The following is a 21,029-nucleotide window of genomic DNA, read 5'->3' on the forward strand; positions in this document are numbered from 1 at the left end:
ACCCAAAACTGCCTTTTGTGGAGGGGGTAGGCTCAAAGGAGCTCTCTGAAGTGCACAAGGATCCCTTTCAGCCCAGGCCTATCTGCCAGGCTAACCCTGGGGGTAAATCAGTGCTTTGTGTGAGAGCAGGCCTATTCAGATGTAAGTGTGAGCCACTTCTCCCCCTTCGTGCCCAGGAAAGCTATTAGAATGCAAATTAGTCCTTGGTCACACCCAGATATTCCTGTGTTTGTGGCTATCTAGAGGGAATACACAAAGTGTTGCTGTCAACCAGATCTGACATGTATTGGACACAGACTGTCAGGCACTAGGAGAAGTAAGTACAGAGAAATGTTCGCTTTTTAAAAGTGGCATTTCTGAAACAGTAATATTAAATCCAACTGCACCAGTAAGCGAAGATTTATCATTACCTTTCCAAACATATCAAACTTGATCAGGAATTACATCTTAAAAGTATATTAAGGAATTACCAATGCTAGCCTATGAGAGGGGTAGGCCTCACAGTATTGAAAATTTAAATAGGCTGTTTGTCACTACCAAGACATGCAAAATATAAGGGTACATGCCCTACCTTTTACTTACATAACACCCTGCCGTTAAGGTTACTTAGGGCTAACCTTAGGCGTGACTTATATGTAATTAAAGTGGCGTTTAAGACTTGGCACATAGTGTTAAATAACAAGTCGAAGTTGAAGTAAACCGCTGACACAGGCAGTGCAGTGGCAGGCCTGAGGCAGGTTTGAAAGACTACTTCTGTGGGTGGCACAACCAGTGGTGAGGCCCACTAGTAGTACATAGATTGCAGGCCCTCGGTAAATGGTATCCCAATTTACAAGGGACTTGCCAGTATAGCAAATATGCCAGCCAGGTATACACCAACATCATCATGTTTAGGGGAGAAGTACATGCACTTTAGCACTGGTTAACAGTGATAAATTGCTCATAGTCCTAAGGCCAACAAAAGAACCAGCAAAAATGAGAGGCAAAAGGCAAAAGGTTGGTGGAAAGGCCACCCTAAGTACAACATCTCTAGCAGAGTGTATAATCTCTCCCTCCCCGGATGTCCTCCCCAAACAAAACCCAACACCCCCTAACCTACACAGGCTCCCCTCACAGATGTTTCCCCTTCTCAGAGCAAGTTGCAAATATCTGCAAAAAACATCCCAGAATCTGGGTGAACCTGAGCAAGAGAACCTGGTAATTCTGGGATAGGCAGATTATTCCCCCTTTTGTGAAGTTTAACTCATGATTCTCCTTATTTTCAGGGGATATATCAGAAGAAGTTTCTAGTGTCCTTTACAGGCATTCTGTTTGTGGACCTAGGATATCTGCTTCTGGAGGCAACAGGGCACATGCATGGTTTTTATGACTCATGGAGTTTCTCCATCCTTTTAAGAAGCTGTCATGAATATTCAGCACAACGCAGATGTCATTCTCAGTACTGCAAAATATTTTTGCTAGTCAGCTCATTCTGCATATCGATTACACAGTTCCATAGGTGATTCCTCTTCCAGATTCCCACCTATTCTATTTAGTATGATAACCTTAGACTGGTAGGGATTTGCACCAAGCCTATCTGTGAGAAAGTGCCATCTTTCTTGCATTGGTATGCCCCCACTTTTTGCTGAACTGCTGATGTGCTTTTACTGAGTGTGCCCTGGGCTCCTGCCAACCAGGTGCCCAGGGCCTGTGTTCCTTCCCTAAAACTGTGTTGAGACCCAAACCCAATTGGCACCTCTGGCCACCTGTCAGCCCCTAGTAAATGGTACCCAAGGTACCCAGGGCATGGTGACCAGAGAAGACCCCTAAGGGCTGCAGCACTTATTGTGCCACCCTTAGGGGCCCAGTACCCTGACACCCACACATTGCCTTTGCAGGCTGAGTGTCTAAGTGCAGAAGTAAACCAGAGTGTCGACATGGCACAAATCCAGATGTGCCATGCCCACAGAACCCACTGCCCTGGCATACCTCAGTCACCCCTCTAGCTGGGTGCCCTATGACAGCGGTGTGGGCACAGGTGCATGAGCCCTGTGCCTCTACAGTACCCAGGGCCGATCCTGGCCACTCTAAGTGCAGTGATGTCATTAAGAGTATAAAGTACTGGGAGGTCGTCATTACAAACTCCACAGCACCATAATGGTTACACTGAAGACTGACAAGTTTGATATCAAACGTCTCAGCACATTAAACCTGCACTGATGCCAATGTGGGATTTAATGTAAAATGCACCAGAGGGCATCTTAGAGATGCCAGCTGAAAACCTAACCTACAATCCACGTCTGGACTGAGAGGCTGCCTAGTCTGCCACACAGCAGACATGTTGCTGGACCCCTGGGTGGAGAGCCCCTGCTCTCCTGGGCCTGCAACAATGCACATTCTGGGTGAGGTGCTAGGTCTCCTCCCCCAGGATGGGCAGGGGAAGCTTCAAAGGCCTGCCGCCTTTGTGAGCTTCTCCAGACCACTTGCTGTACTCAGCAACTGGCCCCCACCAGTTCTAACCCCCACTCTGACGGGAAGACTGGTGGAAAACCCTACATCAGGAAGGGGGTGTGCCAGCCTGTGCCAACCCCACCCCTCAGGTGGGAGAGGCGAGGTGAAGTACGACTCCGGCTCCGGCCATCTTAAAGATGGGGAGCCCTGCCCAATCACAACTAGGCTCCTGCCCACCTCCCACAGGAAAGGAGCAGACTAGGGGGTGTACCCACCCCAGGACAGGGACCAATAGGTCCCTGAACTTACCCTACCTATAACACCACTAAAATCAGTATTTAGGGGCACCTTGAACCTTCCTTCCTCAGATCCCGATAAGAAAACCAGAAAGAAGATCAAGAAGAAGAAGACCCGCCATGCAGCTGCTAACAACAGGACGACACCAACTGACATGGCCCCAGCCCTACCGGCCTGTCGAACCTGGAACCTGCCCCTGCTAAATCCCGGCGACTCCTGCGGACAGCAACCTTGGAAACCCGGAGGACCGGCCTGCCTTGACCCTCTCAAAGATTGGGACTCCCCTGAGCAGAGGCTCTGCTCCAACAACCATACCCCTGGTGCCAGCAAGGAACCGCAAATCCAGCCCACTCTGCACCCGCCGATCTCGGCCCCTGCCTGAGTGATCCAAGACAGCGAGGACGTCCCCCCGGTGACTGGGACCCAAAGTCCAGTGCCCAACGACCCTCCTCGACGACCCAGATGACGCCTGCAGCCTCTGAACCTGGGACCCCTCCAATCGCGACCAGCCGAGGGTAAGATTTCCTGACACCCAAAGACACCCCTGCACCCGGCGCACCACGGCCCCTTGTGCCCTCCTTTGGGGTACTTACCTCTTCTCCAGAAACCCAACTTACCTCTTGAAGTGATGGTCACACCTGAAGAATCTCCGCCCCCAAGCCTGTAGCCTTTGTTCACTTTGTAACCTTCCCACTGGATAACATTGAGTGCCCGACGGCTCAAAAGCATCCTGTACCCAGCTGCCCGAGTGCCGCTGTGTTAGAAATGGGGTAGCATGGTGCAGAGCGGGCGGGCCAAACCCCAGAGGACATTGTGAAGCATCCACGCACTACACACAGACGACACACAAGGCACACCACAAAAAGAGACCACACAAGATTAGATGGAAAGAATAACTTTTGTATTGTACCAAACCTACACAGGTAATCACAATTATCACTACACTGCGCCAACTGGCGCCAGGTTAATATTTACAAGGGGATTATTTACAGGGTAAATGAAAAAGAAGGTACGTCCATCAGCTTTAGTGTTACAACAAAAACATCATGGTATCACAGTACACAGTAGCATGGGGTAATAAAGGTTTCGTCCCATCAGCATTAAGGAACCATTACCATGTAACATGAACCTGTGGCATCTTGTGCATCCTCCCTGGCCATGTAATCCGGCCAGGACCTGGAAAGAAAACAGGCTTGCAGGCCCTTAGGCATAAAGCATTAGCACCAAACATACACCTGTGGCCATCACCCTTAGCATCAAAGCAGTTAGTCTGACCTATGAACACAGTCTCATTAGCATAACGCATTGGGATATACGGCATTAGCATGGGGCCCAAACATAGTAGCATAAAAGCAAAAGGCCTCAGGAGCATTAGCATAAGTCATAATAAACATTCGCCACAAACCTGGGCACAGCCATAAATTTACCCACAACAGGAAGCATCCACCTAGACCTAGAAATGTAAGAGGCATAAACAACACATGTATGCAGTAGGCTCAGTGACTGTAACATTTCCTAGGTCCGTGCGCCAAAGACAACCTTTCCTATACACCTGGTCAACATAGGCCCACATTCATTAAAGGCAAACCTTGGTATCCCCGTCTACATCCATCATCAGCAGCCTTCTTGATGCATGTACACCACACCAGGGACGTTCCCTATGCAGGGCTTGTATTACGCGTATTCGAATATGCCACCCCGGAACACAGGAAATGGGGGACTAACACTTATGTGGCCAGTTTAAATTCTGCTCAGGCTCACGGAGGTCTATGGCAGTTGGAGGTGGGAGTCCCTCTTCTGGGGTTTTCTAATCACACAATTGTCCCCAGTGTTGGAGTCCCCTCCCGGGACTCGGTAAGGGGAGCGCTGTGGCCCCCATTCGTTGTCACTGCCCACTGTCCAGCGGGGCAGTGGTGTCCCGCAAACTTAGTTCGGGGCCTGTGAGAACCCCCACAACAAAACACTGGTCCCGAGGGTGGGCACCGACCCTGTGCCCCAACACACCCCCCAACCACAGGACGGCAGAGCCCCACTCACAGGGCTCCTCGCATGGAATCAGCTCTTCTCTGGTCTCCTTTTCTCCTGTGGGCTGGCGGCAGGCGCGGGGCTTCACTGTTTCCACCTGGGAGCCCCGCTAGCAGCAACACCTTCCGGACAGCTGGTACTTCACCGTTTAGGGGGCAGGCACAGACAATGTGCCTTGAGGCCCTCCCTCCGTACCCTCCAGGCAGCCGCTGGCTCTGTGGGGCTCTCCGCTCCTCAGGGAAGCCCCACAGACTCTCCTCAGCACTCCTCCGGGCATCACCCGCATCCCCTCCTGGGACCCAGGGCTTCAGTCGGCCTCTTCCGGCTAATCGGCCCGGAGCATACACTGCTCCAACTTCCGGTCATGGGCTACGGCGCGGAGCTCACGAGGCTCCAGACGTCTCGGCCAGGTCGCGGGGCTTCCCTCCACTCACGGGAGCCCCGCCGGCAGTAGCACCTCTCACCTCTTCTCACTGGCCCCTGATGTCCTCGCGAGCAGGGAAGGCACCAACCCAGGTTGGTGCCTTGGCAATCCCTGCCCACTTCTCTCCACTCACGGGGCTTCCTCGGTCCTCTCCCGGGCTCCATAATAGCTACAGGGCTCACTCACCACCTGGAGCCCTGTAGACGTTGAGACGCTCTCTCCTGCAGCTACAGGCAGCCTCCACCACACCCGCGGGGCTCTCCTCTCCCCACGAGAGCCCCGCCGACACCAGCACTCCTTCAGGCTTCACCCGGGTTCCCTCCTGGGACCCGGGGCGTCCGTCGGCCTCTCTCTGCTTCCACGTCTGCGGGGCAAGACTTCCTGGGGGGGCTCCCTGCTCGCCCTATCCCAGTGCGGATCACCGTGATGTCACGGAGAAGCTCTCGTGGCACCCCTGGGCCGGCGGCAGTGTCTCGGTACCTTAATGAGGGGTAGGCTCCCTCCAACGTCACGACGCCAGTGCGGTGTAGGCACCCGCTTATCAATTATTCAAGAAGCGGGGTAGGCACCCGCGAAAGGGGGCATTACAACGCGGGGTAGGCACCCGCGGGTTTTAAGCATGAAAAAGTGCAGCAACACTGTCACAAGGCGGGGTAGGCACCTGCCAGGGTCAATCAGTCAAAAGCGCACCAAAACGCCGGGTAGGATCCCGCGGCGCTACTCAATAAGCACGAACAGGCAATACACGGGGTGGGCACCCGTTTACTTCCCGGGCATCCAGAGCGCCACCACCAATCGGGGTGGGCACCCTCGGCGCTTTCAACTAAATAGTTCCTCCTGGCCACACAGTGCTGCTGAATCACGCAGTATAGTGCTTAACAGGCGCAGAAGGCAGTGCTCCTCTTCCCCCAGCCACTCAGTACACAGCGCCGCCTTCATCCAGGTCCAGATTGCATGCAGGACACAGTCCCTCCAAGCATAGCGCCCTCCAAATATAGCACTCACCTCACCACGGGCATGCAGGCAGGGAGCACCGGCCAGTCCAATGTAGCACTCTCCTTCCTCAGGCAGCAGTCAGGGCCCAGGGGTAGCACTCATGAGGCACTAGGCAAGAGAGCAGCAAGCACTACTGGGCCAGGTCAGCAGTCTGTGGGCACTCATCAGGACAGGGCGGCAGGTCCTAGAAACCATCCTCCTCTGTAGCGTGGCAATCCTCTTAAACAGCAGCCTGAACTCCAGCAGTTGGGCTTTCACTAGCCCTATGGACAGCAGAGGGGTTTCAGTTAGGTGCAGGGTCCAGCACACAGGCCCAAGTGGCGGTAGCCCCTGGCAGCAGGTCCCCGCACGTTCATGTCCCTGCTCTGACTGAGCACATGGTGGCACAGCCTCTCTACTTATATGCCCCTCACCCCACCTCCCAGACAGTGCCAGAACCTTCTAGAAGCCTCTGGGGAACTGTTTCTAATTGCTTCAGGGGGAGGAGTAGAGCACCCTGGGTGCCAGGCCTTCCCTCCAAAAGCTGGGATGGCTGGGAACCAACAACTAGACTGCTAACCTACCACAGTCAGATGGCACAATACACAGCCATGGCATCATTTTAAAAGCGACATCTCACCAGGGTGCATTCCTACAATGGGGGTTAACAAGTGCGCACACCATTGCTTTACATTTAACATGGCGTCTCACACCACACATGGCCTATACAATTTTCTACCATGGGGGAGACATCTTAAAATAGGAGGGGTGAAAGCGAAGAATTTTGGGAAAATGGGCCAAGTCCAACATGATTCCCCCCGCCAAAAGCCAGGGTAGACCGATAAATGCCTTCATGGGTTTCCCTGCTTGGGGGGAGAAAAGGTGGAGGCAGGCCCGCAACTGCAGGGGCATCTGCAGGTTTTTCGCCATTCTGGAACCCGATGGTTCCCTCTCTCAACTCTCCCTTGACCAACTAAGCCACCCCTCTAGGCTGGTTGTGGCCAGGACCAGCCACTAGGCCATCCAGATGTCTCTGGCCCTTGCTCTCTCACAGAGTGGGGGGCTTTAGCCCCAGGCCCTTAGTACCCGTTTACCACTCTTCTCCTCCTCCTTGCAGTTCCAAACTGCCACCGGTCCTCCCACCTGGGGTCCGAACCTTCAGGCTGACCAGCCCTCTGGGGCGAGGCTCTCCTCCCCCTACCTCTCCTTCTGGGGTTCCGCCCTCTCCTCCTATGTGGGACACCCTCAGGACACCACTCTCTCCCCATTCCAGGGTCTTGACCCTGCAACTGATTCCCCAACCTAGAGTCTAAACCCCTAGGTTGAACTGGTGACAGGGGCGAGTGCTCCCTCCCTCTGCACCCCCTCCCAGAGTTCTGCACCCTCCTAGCCGGAGTAGTACCCCTGGAAGACAAGTCTGGGGGGACACTGATTACAGACGTCCCACCCGCCAGGTCAGGCAACCCCTGAACCTGGCACCCCAGCCCAGGATCTAAACCCTGCGACTGAGCAGACCCTAGAACCTCCGGAGCTCTGGTTACTGATGCTTTGGGTTCTCCTGACACTAGGGGTGTCCCTTCCTTGGATGGCCTATCAGGACAGCCTAGGCTCCCAACCTGGTGTCCCCTTATGGAACTCTCCAGGCTCTGTGAGTGCGGTTGGTGCAACTCGGGACACCTCCCCGTCTCACTCCTTCCTGTAGATTGGATGTCAGGCCCTACAACCTCTCACTTCCCTGGGACCTAGCTGGGCTATTCTGTACCTCTCCCGCCTCGCTGGGTCGGAAGATCCCTAACCACTCCCTTCAGGATCACTCCCCAATGCCCTCTCAGACTCTATGCCACTTACCCAAAGGTCTGCCTCCCGTGCAAGTTCCCTGGGGTCTGAGAACCCACACTGTAACAGGTGGTGACGCAGCCTTGGGAAACAACTCCTTAGAATTTGCTCCCTGATAACTACATGGCACAGCCCCTCCCAATCCTCCAATGCGCTACCTACCACCCAATCCTCCAATGCAGTCCAACACACCTCCCCAAACTCCCCTCAGGACTGGTGGGACAGTTTTCCCCTGCCCCTGAACTCCAACCCGTCCCCCTCTTTCTGGGAATCAGGCACCGTCTCCCGGGCTTTGGGAGTGGGACTCCCTGTACTGGAACCACTCTCGCTGCCACCACTGGATCCCACCCTCACTGGTGAATCCAGACCACAAAAACCACTCTCACGGGACAACCTACCCACCTGAGCTAGTCTTTCCCAGGCAAAGGCCCTCTCCACCTCCGCCATCCTCTCCTGCGCTAGGACCTTCTCAGTCTCTAGCCTCTTCTCTTCCACCCTCAGCTGTGCTAACTCCTTGGCGTGCTCCAACCTGAGCTAGCTGATGTTCCCTTTCGACCCTCCTATCTACCCACTCTTCAGGGGACAAATAAAGGGATAGGGCAGTGCCCCTTGGACTGGACCCTGCTCGGGACTCCCTGCCTATGGTGTCCTCATTAGCTACTGGCGTCTCCGGCCTATCAATTTCTTCCTCCTTCTCCTCTGAGTCACCACCCTCCGGGATTATGGACTGGGAACCCTCCCTCTGGTCTCCACCAAATCCACCCTTTAAATACGCAGAGGGGTAATCAGAAAGGTCCCCACAGGGCTCTAAGGGTTCCCCTCTCTTGAGGGCCTCATAGAGAAACAGCTTCCTGTGAATGTTGCCTACTAGGGGTATCCCTCTCTCTCGGCAGAAGTACATCACTTCCTGCTCGGTGTACTTCATGAGGTAATCCTCATTGTAGACCAACTCCGTCCTGGCAAGGTACACCCGGGACACACCACCCACAGTGCAACAGGGGGACACAGTTCAAAACAACACTTTCAGGAGGAAGCAATAATCAGTAGAAGACAACAATCCCCCCAAAAAAAGACTGTGATTACATTTCAATGCTCAATTTGCAGTGTGACCCGTTGCCGCTGCGGTACTGCGCAAACACAAGTCCTCTCCCACCGCTTGCCAACAATGTTAGAAATGGGGTAGCATGGTGCAGAGCGGGCGGGCAAAACCCCAGAGGACATTGTGAAGCATCCACGCAGTACACACAGACGACACACAAGGCACACCACAAAAAAAAACCACACAAGATTAGATGGAAAGAATTTGTTTTGTATTGTACCAAACCTACACAGGTAATCACAATTATCACTACACTGCGCCAACTGGCGCCAGGACAATATTTACAAGGGGATTATTTACAGGGTAAATGAAAAAAGAAGGTAAGTCCATCAGCTTTAGTGTTACAACAAAAACATAATGGTATCACAGTACACAGTAGCATGGGGGGAAAAAAGGTTTCGTCCCATCAGCATTAAGGAACCATTACCATGAAACATGAACCTCTGGCATCTCGTGCATGCTCCCTGGCCACGTAATCCGGCCAGGACCTGGAAAGAAAACAGGCTTGCAGGCCCTTAGGCATAAAGCATTAGCACCAAACATAAACCTGTGGCCATCACCCTTAGCATCAAAGCAGTAGGTCTGACCTATGAGCACAATCTCATTAGCATAACGTATTGGATAAACGGCATTAGCATGGGGCCCAAACATAGTAGCATAAAAGCAGTAGGCCTCAGGAGCATTAGTATACTCATAATTAACATTAGGCACAAACCTGGGCACAGCCATAACTTTACCCACAACAGGAAGCCTCCACCTAGACCTAGAAATGTAAGAGGCATAAACAACACATGTATGCAGTAGGCTCAGTGACTGTAACATTTCCTATACCCCTGGTCAACATAGGACCACATTCATTAAAGGCAACCCTTGGTATCCCGGTCTACATCCATCATCAGTAGCCTTCTTGATGCCTGTACGCCACACCAGGGACGTTGCCTATGTAGGGCTTGTATTACGTTTATTCGAATATGCCACCCCCGGAACCCCGGAAATGGGAGGCTAACACTTATGAGGCCAGTTTAAATTCTGCTCAGGCTCTCGGAGGTCTATGGCAGTTGGAGGTGGGAGTCTCTCTACTGGTGTTTTCTAATCACACAATTGTCCTCAGTGTTGGAGTCCCCTCCCGGGAGTTGGTAAGGGGAGCGCTTTGGCCCCCAATCGTTGCCACTGCCCACTGTCCAGCAGGGCAGTGGTGTTCCGCAAACTTAGTTCGGGGCCTGGGAGAACCCCCTCAACAAAACACTGGTCCCGGGGGCGGGAACAGGACCCTGTGCCCCAACACACCCACCAACCACAGGACAGCAGAGCCCCACTCAGGGGCTCCTCGCGTGGAATCAGCTCTTCTCTGGTCTCCTTTTCTCCTGTGGGCTGGCGGCAGGCGCGGGGCTTCCCTGTTTCCACCTGGGAGCCCTGCAGCAACACCTTCTGGGCAGCCGGTACTACACCACAAAGGGGGCAGGCACGACAATGTGCCTCGAGGCCCCCCTCCGTACCCTCCAGGCAGCTGCTGGCTCTGCGGGGCTCTCCCCTCCTCACGGGAACCCCGAAGACTCTCCTCAGCACACATCCGGGCTTCACCTGCGTTCCCTCCTGGGACCTGGGGCTTCAGTTGGCGTCTTCTGGCTGGTCAGCCCGGAGCATGCACTGCTCCAACTTCAGGTCATGGGGTACGGCGCGGAGCCCACGAGGCTCCAGACGTCTCGGCCAGGTCGCGGGGCTCCCCTCCGCTCACAGGGGGTCCCCGCCGGCAGTACTACCTCTCGCCTCTTCTCACCGGCCCCTGATGGCCTCGTGGGCAGGGAAGGCACCAACCCTGTGCCTCGGCAATCCCTGCCCGCTTCTCCCCACTCACAGGGCATTCTAGGTTCTTCCACGGGCTCCGTAATAGCTGCCGGGCTCACTCACCACCTGGAGCCCTGCATACGTTGCGCCGCTCTGTCCTGCCGCTACACGCAGCAGCCACCACACCCGCGGGGCTCTCCTCACCCCACGAGAGCCCCGCCGACACCAGCATTCCTTTGGGCTTCACCCGGGTTCCCTCGCGGTACTCGGGGTTTCCGTAGGCCTCTCCCTGCTTCCGCGTCCGCCGGACGGGACTTCCTGGGGGGCTCCCGGCTCGCCCTATCCCAGCGTGGCTCCCCGTGACATGCGCGGCGCACCCGGTTCGGCGGTGGCGTCTCGGTACCTTATTGAGGGGTAGCTCCCTCCAATGTCACGGCGCCAGTGCAGGATAGGCACCCGCTTATCAATTATTCACGAAGAAGGATAGGCACCCGTGAAAGGGGGCACTACAACGCGGGGTAGGCAGCTGCTGGTTTTAACCATGCAAAAGTGCGGCAACACTGGCACAAGGCGGGGTAGGCACCCACCAGGGGCAATCAGTCAAAAGCGCTCCAAAACACGGGGTAGGCTCCTGTGGCGCTTCTCAATAGGTACGAACAGGCGGCAATACACGGGGTGGGCACCCGTTTACTTCCTGGGCATCCAACGTGCCGCCACCACTCGGGGTGGGCACCCTTGGCGCTTTCAACTGCATAGTTCCTCCTGGCCACACAGTGCTGCTGAATAACGCAATATAGCACTTAACAGGCGCAGAAGGCAGTGCTCCTCTTCCCCCGGCCACTCAGTACACAGCGCCGCCTTCATCCAGGTCCAGATTGCATGCAGGACACAGTCCCTCCAAGCGTAGCGCCTACCAAATATAGCGCTCACCTCATGAAGGGCATGTCGGCAGGGAGCACCGGCCTGTCCAATGTAGCGTTGTCCTTCCTCAGGCGCTAGGCAGCAGTCAGGGCCCAGGGGTAGCGCTCACGAGGCGCTAGGCAAGAGAGCAGCAAGCACTACTGGGCCAGGTCAGCAATCAGTGGGCACTCATCAGGACAGGGCGGTAGGTCCCAGAAACCATCCTCCTCTGTAGCGTGGCACTCCTCCTATACATCATCCTGAACTCCAGCAGTGGGGCTTTCACTAGCCCTGTGGACTGCAGATTGGTTTCAGTTAGGTGCAGGGTCCAGGATACAGGTCCAAGTGGCGGTACCCCCTGGCAGCAGGTCCCCTCACGTTCATGTCCCTGCTCTGACTGAGCACTTGGTGGCACAGCCCCCCTACTTATACGCCCCTCACCCCGCCTCCCAGACAATGCCAGAAGCTTCTAGAAGCCTCTGGGGAACTGGTTCTAACTGGCTCAGGTGGAGGAGTAGAGCACCCTGGGTGCCAGGCCTTCTCTCCAAAAGCTGGGATGGCTGGAAACCAACAACTAGACTGCTAACCTACCACAGTCAGGTGGCACAACACACAGCCATGGCATCATTTTAAAAGCGACATTTCACCAGGGTGCATTCCTACAATTTGGGTTAACAAGTCCGCACACCATTGCCTTACATTTAACATGGCGTCTCACATCACACATGGCCTATACAGTTTTCTACCATGGGGGAGACATCCTAAAATAGGGGGGGTGAAAGCGAACAATTTTGGGAAAATGGGCCAAGTACAACACGCTGGAAGTGCAACTGCTACCCTACTCTACTTCCCCACTTGCCCTGAGTAAGTGACCATGAACTTAGCTCCCACAGCCGCGTGGCCTGCCTGCTTGCAGCCACCATCCAAAGGTCCCCTTCCCTCCATTGGATTGCTTTGGGCCTACTCTCTCTGCACCCGGCTGCCCCTGTGCCGCTGAGGGTGTAACAACTGTACCTTTCCGACCCTGGGAGACCCCTGAGTCTATGCCCAGAAGCTTAACCTCTCCAGTCGAGTACTCACCTGAAAGCCGATAACTCACTTTCCTCCCATAGGCTATCATTGACTGGTATTCACTGAAATTTCTTCTATGTGCCGTTTTCCAACTTTAAAATATTCCTCTAAAATCAGCCGAATAATGATTTACGAAATACTCACCTGGAATCAGGAGAAAAGCCAGTGCTGTACTTTCTGGTTGAGTGCTCAACCGCAAAAGTAATCTTAACTGTACTTACCAGTTACCTGCATTTTCTTCCACAGGAAACCATTGACTGTTTTTCTCTTAAATTTCTTCTGTCGATTTTTGCAAACTACAAATATTCCTTAAAAATCGTACCAACTGCTGAAACGTAAATACTTACCTATCTTAGGTAGAGGTCCCAGTGCTGGATCTAGGAGTCCAGTACTGGATTACAAAAGTAACGAGAACCTACTTTACCTGAGACTTGAAATTCCTTCCATAGGATAACATTGCTTGTTTTTCTCTGAAAAGTTTCTAAGTGTCAACTTTGAAAATACATTTATATCCTTTAAAAAGTACAACTGTAACCAAAACACTTTTACTTAACTGTTTACAGCTTAGGTCCCGGGACTGAATCCAGGATCCAGTCCTGTGGTTAGCAAAGTATTCCAGAAAGTAATCGATTGCACTTTTATAGCAAAAACTGATTGAGCTCAAAGTTAAATTGTGTTTAGAATTGTGTTGCCTATTGCAACCCCAGTAACCATTATACTTAAGTCTATTGCCTGTCTGGAAAGTAATTACCCAAAGTCACTCATATTGAGAAAAGTATATTTTGATACCTGTTGGTTCTAAAAAAAAAAACAACTATATCTTTTGATATAAAAACAATTGGGCTAGAGTTCAGTTCTTGAGTGTGTGAAACCTTTGGCTGACTGAGTGTGTACAACAAATGCTTTACACTGTTCTCTGATACTGCCTTACTGCTCGACCAAGCTACCACATTAGAGAGTAAGGTCAAATCTGACTTTAACCTCTCTTATACCTCTAGGGATTGGGGACTCTATACACACTGTACCTTACTTTGGTCCAGTATATATAGAGCCACTTTCTTACACCATCGCCTTACATGATTTATATTTTTCAAGGGGATGCACCCTCTTGACTGATCTGGCCGATGATGTGTGAATTGATCATTGAAGCTACCATATATGAAGTTGAGTGGATAATGGACCCTGAGGCTATCATGGGACAATCAATCACCTACCTCTGTTAACCTGTCACTGCTCCCTAAAACACACATTGTTCATGGAGTTCCTCTCCTTTTCCCCCCAAACCATTTGGCCAGGGCAAACTCATAAGTGCTGATTTAATCTTGGCTCAAACATTTCTTTTTCACATCAGAGTTGCTGGTCCCATTATCAATTCAGCAGCAGCTCAACTGAAGGCACATAGATTCTCACCTGACCAGTGGGGATTTCAATTTAAACAGAGACCTGGTAAGTTCACAGCCCCCCTGCAGAGGCCTAAATGACCTAGTGAGTATTAATTTCAGAGGATATTTGTGCATCCTTACCCCTTTGCTTAGCCTAATAAAGGTCAGTAAAAGCTTGAGAGAGAGCAGGTAGAGGCAAGGGGATGTGGGAAATGTGCACTGATTCCCATGGCAGAGAGGTGTTATTGGACCCAGACTGCAGCAATCAGGGACTTTTGTCACTGTCATTCTGGGGCCTTTTCTTGCTATTATGCACAAAATAGGGTACCACATAAACCCCTTTTGCACTTGACCCACAAGGTAAAATCCCAGGTTTTTCAGGATGTTATGAGTCGTACAATTTGACACAGCCAATGGTCCCAGGACCTCTGTAACAGCACTTGGAGGGGGAGGCAAGATTTACTCCAGATAAAGCCACTGCAAGATCCAGGTCCAGGGCAGCTCCAGTTGAAAACTGTAAATGGTCAACTAGGCTCCAGAGGATTTAGGGTAAAACTTCTGGTGGCCCTGTAGCTTAACAGGAAGACTACCAACTTACCCCTGGAGTCAACATCTTTTTCCCTGGGTACAAATGTGAGCAAGTACAGCCCTTCAAATCTCCTCACAGCTCTTAAACAGTAGGTGCTGTCCTTCTTCTGTTCTCCCACAGGTCCAGAGTTTTCTGAGGTGGGTACTGGGGATGCCATATTTATGTTTGCCACCAGCTTGTCTGTGGGCGGGACTCTTGGTTTCTCAAAACCAATGGGGTAATAGTTCCCAGGGGTTACCCAACCCACATTTAAAGGACTGTGCATGGTCTCTGCTGCAAACAATCACACAACTCCCTTCTTTGCCTAAATCCAAAATGATGAATCCCGTCTCCCTTTGTCCAGAGCCTGTGTACTCCCCCAGAAGCGTGGCCAGGGAAATGAGCAACCCTGCCTATGTGGTCACCCCATACTAGTTTTGGGCGTGACTCCTCCCCACTGGGATTGGAGCCAGCCTGACTGCTTGAACTAAGAAAGGGGACTGCTCAGATGTCAGATAACATATGCCTGACACATGAGAGGTGTCTTTAAAGTTCATAAAGATCCTGGACACTTCCCAAATGTTCATCCTGTCAGAGGAACAGAAACAGCTCCCACAACCAGGGCTTTGTTTCTGCTCTGGGAGCAGTTTTCACACCTCATACAGGAGTTTCAGTGGGTTACAGCTGGAGGCTAATGCAAATTAGCCTCCAAAGGCTTTAGGTAGGGAAAAGCTAACTTTCCAATTATGGCTTTTCTTTAATATTTATAAAAAAATCTGACCGCACCAGTGAATTGGGCTTTCAATAAATATTACAAAGAGCAAATTAATTACATGTCTAGGTATTCCTTAGCCAAATATAGCATTATTACATTTAGGAGTGCATCCCAGTATTTCTCTACAGAACAGCTAGCCTTGCTGCAGTGAAAATAGCTTTTTGGTGTCAGTCACTGTATAAACACGTTTAATATTAAATTTCTATATGTACTTTTAAATACTATTCACCCTTTCTTGCAGGCTATACGGTCTACTTAGAGGTAACTTATTAATATTTAAAAGAAATGCTTAGACCGGTCAAATGGGTATATTTTGACAGGTCAAGTTGCAGTTTTTAAACCGCCACAGTGAGGCTACAATGGTGGGCCTGAAGACATGTTTACACTGCCTCTGTAGTGGATGGCACGATAGGTGCTGCAGTCCACTGGCGACATTTACCTTACAGGCTCTGGGTAAACATGTTGCCATATACTAGGGACATAGAAGTAATTTAACTATGCCAATTCAGGGAATAACAATTTTCACATGTTGGAGGGATCATAGCACATGCACTGGGGCCTAGTAAGCAGAGTCCCAGTGTGCGAAGGTAAAAAAACAGAAGCCTCAGTCCACAATAAATAGGGGCGACATGGAGCAAATGGAGTTTGTTACCTTTAATGACACATCTGGCTTCATGGCTTAGGGGTCACTTAATTAGTAAATTACCTTTCACTGGAAGATCTTATATTTTGACATTGAGCATGCGTTTGCAATTCCAAGGAGAAGCCAGGTAGGCAATTATTGGCCTTCTAAAATGCAGAATTATCAGGTGCCCTCAATGTCTGGATTCCCTACCTTGAGTGTCAATACAGAAAATGCTTATATTTAAAATAGACGCAAATCCAGCTAATTTTCATTCACGTCTTCAGTAGTGTCACAAATTTTGAAAGAATCAATGGAATGCATTGTGTACAACATCTAAGTCAGATTAAAATAATAGAATAAGAGAATGGGAGACCCGGAGTGAGAGAGAGAGAGAGAGAGAGAGAGAGAGAGAGAGAGAGAGAGAGAGGAAGAGAGAGAGAAAGAGAGAGAGAAAGTGTGAGAGAGAAAGAGAGAAAGAGAAAGAGAGAAAGAGAAAGAGAGAGGAAACCAGCCAAAGAGAGAAAGAGTGAGACAGAGAGGAAGACACCAAGAGAAACAGTGTGAGAAACAGGTAGAGAGAGAGATAAAGAGAGAAACAGTGTGAGACAGAGATAAAGAGTGAGAGAGAGGAAGAGAGAAAGAAAGAATTAGACAGAGAAAAAGAGAAAGTGTGAGGGGGAGAGAAAGGAAGAGATGGAGAGGGAGTGTTGACACTGGAGAAAATCTTTGCAGCTCACCTTTGTGCCACCGGTGTGTCTCCAACCACGTGCCGGGAGATAGTGCAGCCCTCAAGATTAGTGATCTTAAAGATAGTATGGAATTAGTAATTACAGAGTACATACAACTGCACATGCGTAATTCTCTGTTTCGCTAATGCGCAATGAAGCTGGTGTACCCCATCCACTACCACTGCTTGGAGGTGCCTGTGCGCTCTTGTGCACCCAAACTGCTGCACACTATCCACTCCCACCACCCAGAGGTGACTGCCCGCTGCTGCAAAAAGAAGTCTCTCTGCTCACCTTTCACCACCAGCGTGAGTGACAGAGAGACGGGAGCGAAAGAGAAAAAAAATTAAATGGACGGTTATGTATGGGTTTCAGTCAATTGTGTTTATTTTCCCTTGCTAATTTAGTTTATTAGCTAGCTTTTGAATTCTGAAGTCTTTCTTTTCACTAAAGTTATTTGATTCCAATTTTGTTTTTATTTTATGTTGTTTTCTTTCTGATTTACTCTTTTCTTTCATCAAAATGGAGTTAGCGGATGCATATTTCTATCACAAGTGATGCAAGCAAGAGTTATGTGCAGGTTGACATCCGTCTTGCCATTAGTGAAAGTAAGGAGAAGGTTTCAGAACATTCTAAGCAGAAGGTAATGTGCTAGCTGTTGGTCAGTCACATTGTGCAGGTGCTGGTAAATCTTGACTGAAGAGTAACGTTGAATATTCTGCAGGCTTCTCCAGTCAAGGGTGGATTACTGGATTTCATGATTGAGGCTGGAGGTATTGAGGACTGGCTAACTGGTTTTATTGATGACGCCAAAGAATGACAATTTTATGTTGTAGGATCATGTAATTTATCTATACAAAGCCTTTAACCCTGGTCAAATAGTTGTTGATGAGAGGCATTCATGGTAGATACTATAGTTACAACTGGCAACCATCTTTACAGGTTTCATTGCATTGCAATTTAGTAAATGTGTTCATTTGACTTTCCTAGAGTAGAGTAATTCAGGCATGTTGATGGTACTTGTGATTTCATGATCAACAAACCTTATTCTTTATATTGCTATATTTACTATCATCTAACGATGAAAAATATCTATTGTGTATGAATATCAATGTATTCTCTCCTGAGTAGGATACTTGATATACTCAAAATGATAATTTGGTTTCATTTGTTAATAAACTACACATAAAATATTCATGTGATTAAACTGAGAAATTTGATGGATCCCAAATTCTCTGTGCTACAGGTGCTATTTTATCTTACAAACTGAACATTACTTTAGGATGGTTCCTAGCTTGTTCGGTTGCACAGATCTCACTGGACAGGTCTGTAGTAAAACATTCTAAACACATCTATTTAATGCAGAGTGTAACATTGCAATGACGCATATAATTTTTAAACTGAGATGTAGGGATTTTAGGACCATTATTATGGGGAACAAGAAATACAACAAGGACCTCTATGGAGAATGTTTCCATATGGGGATACGCTATCATAAATACAGAGTGGAATGACTCGTGATAGGGTTATGTGGGCTCATCAAACACAGAGTCCTGAAATGTCTTCTGCAGACCCTTGAATGACTCGTAAAGGATATGTGTTTATTTTAGTTTTGGCCAAATGGTTTGCACGGTCCTTGTGGCTCCTGAGTGTGTGTGTGTCTCTCTCTCTCGCTCTCTCTCTCTCTCTTTCTCTCTCTCTCTCTCTCTCTTTCTCTCTGTCTCTCTCTCTCTCTCTCTCCTTTAAGCAGCCTTCTGTATACTGAGCTTGACTTGTGTACTTTTATGACGGGGTCAGCTCCTCCCTACTTTAGCCATTATTCGATTCTCTTCCTCCAGGGCAGTTCAGCAAGGCTTCCTCAGACTTCTACGTTAATTCACATAATTGACAGGGAAAAAATTACCTGCCAGAGTCTTGTTCCTTGCCAGATGGGCACCTGTACTGTTGGAGCAGACTTCTGCCAGAATTTAGACAAATGCAGCCTACTATCACATGGAGGTCAGTCTTTAAAGTGAAACACGGGGAACCAGAACCTACCATTCCAATTTCATTCCACTAAAGCAGAGCACGGGATTTCTTCTCAAATTTTCACAAAGGAGAGAAACGCAAGCATCAACTGCTCAAGAAACTATGAATTCCAGGGGAATCAGTGCACACTTCCTGAGTAGCACATCTGTGACTTCTAGACAGTTCATGGAGGCAAACAATAGAAAGGATCCAGATAGACAAAGGATGTGGTTTGGACCCCAAAATGTCAGCTATATTGAGAAGGGGTAAGGGACCTTCTGGTAAACCTGAACGTGACTATTCTCAGACAACAGTTTAGATCTGTTTAGTCTCTTTGGATGATTGTTTACTGCAGCCAGATACATGCAAGGGCAACACTTTGACGGCACATCTGAGGCAAAGGCACAAAGGCTATTCCAATGCTAGAAAGGCCAATATTACACTGCTCTGTGCAGGGAATTATCATCTAGGGCTACAATGCTGTCATGATATGACTCTCCGGGATCAGTAGGTAGAGGACTCTGCTGACCTTTTTCCTCCTATATTTTATTTACAGTCACCATGGGAACTCCCTATGGAGAACAGTCACAGTCCCTTTAATTGCACTCAGTTCTGGGAAATCGTGCCGACCCATGTGACCTAATCACATGCTCCTATGATGCATCAGGACGGCGAGGAGGAGGACCATATAACCGGAAGTTTGGAGAGCAGGAGGTGTGTCGTCCAGGAACATGGAAGAGAAGAGGAGCCAAAGAACCAGCCCGCGAAGGGAGAGTCTGCCGTCAGAGCGTACCCGAGCAACTTCCCATGAGAGGCTGTCAGGGCCTTCCTGGCTGGGAGCCAGACCCTATCTGGTACCACGACCAAGCCAGCTGCGCTCCTGGAGGAGAGTGGCTCCGGAGGTACGTGCCTGCATACGGGGTTGGTTTACCAGAGGGGCCTCAACGGAGAACAAGCCGAAGTCCAGGGCTGGAGATGGCTAAGGGACATAATGGGGTACCTTTTTGGTAGGGTAGTCCGCCAGACGCTCGGAGCCACTTGGTGGCGGTCTGGGTGATTATCTCTCACTCCTTTCCCCAGCGACTCGCGTGGCAGGGAGTGCCCACCTTGAAACAGTTTTCTTTTCTTGTCTTTTTTTAGTTCTCATGCCCCTTGTCCCATCCTGCCCGGATGAAGATGTGCTCCTGACTTGAACCCTGCCGCTGAAGCTAAGCCGGAAGGGAAATCAAACCACGCCATACCTGACTACACAGAGTGTATTTCAATAAAGAACCTTTGTTTCATCACGTTTCCCACTCTGCCTGTTACTGCAAAGTTACACTTGGTGTCAGAAGTGGGATATCCTCTATTGTATGCTGAAAATGGAGAACCTTATCCAACAACTTACCCATGGACAGGAAAAACTTGAATGGGCAGTTGAGAGGCATATGTCCTCGGCACAAGCCGATAGGGAACTCCTTAGTACCTCCATTAACAACACATGGAGAATCTTCATAAAATGACTGAAAAACAGGACCGTCTTGCAGCACAAACATCTGTTAGGCAAGGACCTCAATCTAGCTTTCCCACCACTGCCCTACAAAAATACACAATGGGAGAAGATCCGGACACCTTTCTTCTCAACTTGCGGCCAGAGCAAAAATAGCCCTTCTTTCTGGCTCCATTATTCAGTGGTGAGGCTCAGGCAGCCTACCAAGCAGTCAACCCCACAGGCAATACCACCTACAGGGAGGTGAAAGAAATCATCCTGGGCCACCTCGGTATAGACGCAGAAGCATATAGAGTAAGTTAAAAGCAGCTGCAGATAAGTGGTTGAAACCTCAGGAATGTACTAAAGAGGAGATAATGTCCTTAACATATCTCAAACAGTTCCTAGAAGCACTGCCCTTCCCCACGCAGAGATGGCTTAAACAACACACCCACCTCTCTGTGGAACAAGCCGTAGAGATGGCAACTTCCTATTCCAGAGCCCAACCGAGACCATCCATGTGGGAGGGGGAGAAGAATCAACGCCCAGGCCCAGGGAAACCAGATAAGAAAATTGCTAAACCCATGATAGAATTACCAAAAGCATGCTTCCCAAAACACAAACCCTTTGTGATAAA

The sequence above is a fragment of the Lissotriton helveticus genome, chromosome 6, assembly GCF_964261635.1.
Source record: "Lissotriton helveticus chromosome 6, aLisHel1.1, whole genome shotgun sequence".
Lineage (NCBI taxonomy): Eukaryota > Metazoa > Chordata > Amphibia > Caudata > Salamandridae > Lissotriton > Lissotriton helveticus.